A 1,133-nucleotide genomic window follows, 5' to 3' on the forward strand; every position below is an offset into this window, starting at 1 on the left:
GAACTTTAAATGCTAATAAAAAAAACTGTGACTAAGGATTTTTAATATTTTTTATATCTCATTGTAACAATATAGTAGGAGCGTTGTATTCAATTTTCAAGTATTTTTACTCAACAAATACAGTTTTATTGACATTCATAGAAAAAAAAACTAATTAAATTGGAAACTGAAATTGTCCGTAAACAGCTCAAAACAAATCAAAATATTTTTAAAATGTTATCGTGTATAGAAAATGGAAATATAAACAACCATTGAAAATGTCATGTATCTACGGTCATTTGTTTTAAAGTTACACTAAAAACCAAATTCAATTTTGTGAAAAATCGATTTTGCGTAAAAATTCCCGTTTTTCCTTAATTTTTCTTTTGTTTATCATGACGTTTTTGAAAATTACTGGGAATTTTAAATTTTGACCTCCCCAATGCACCAACGATATTTACTTTCCAATCGAACAAGATACTGAAGTTGATAATCGAAGCATTATTTCGACTACTTATCGTGTACACAGACACAAAAAAAAATAAAATTAAAAAAAAAAAACACACATCATTGTAAAATCAATACATTCATCGTTCCTCTCAGAATCTAAAAATATGAGTTAAAATTAAATTATATATTGATTAATTTATTATTATTATCATTGATGTTCTTTGTATTATTATTAGTATTAGTATTTATTAAGTACTATAAATATTAGTATAATATAGTGTTATAACCGGCTATTGCCTATTACACTAAACAAAAACTTTTAACATGTAGGTACAACGTTTCGTTTCACAATTTTCTGGTCTCAGAATTTTGTATTCCGAACCATATTGACATTAATGGTACGTCATTTGACAGTTCAACCATGTCCTGTTTTGATGTGAACGTTTTTATACTTTTGAGTTTTTTTCTCATCATTATCTTCGTAATAAGTATGGGTAGGTATTTGACTTTTCAAACAATTTGAAAAATCAATAAAATTCTATTTTATCTTGAACAATAATTGTTCAACTGTTTTATAATAGCCAATAATCGTTCGTATCGTATCAGACAACGTGCCAGAATCAACCAAAAATGAAAATAATTTAATAAAGAACTTTTCTGGAATGCCCTGGTCGCATTCCATACAATTGATACGATCGTGACCG

Source organism: Acyrthosiphon pisum, chromosome X (assembly GCF_005508785.2).
Source record: "Acyrthosiphon pisum isolate AL4f chromosome X, pea_aphid_22Mar2018_4r6ur, whole genome shotgun sequence".
NCBI lineage: Eukaryota > Metazoa > Arthropoda > Insecta > Hemiptera > Aphididae > Acyrthosiphon > Acyrthosiphon pisum.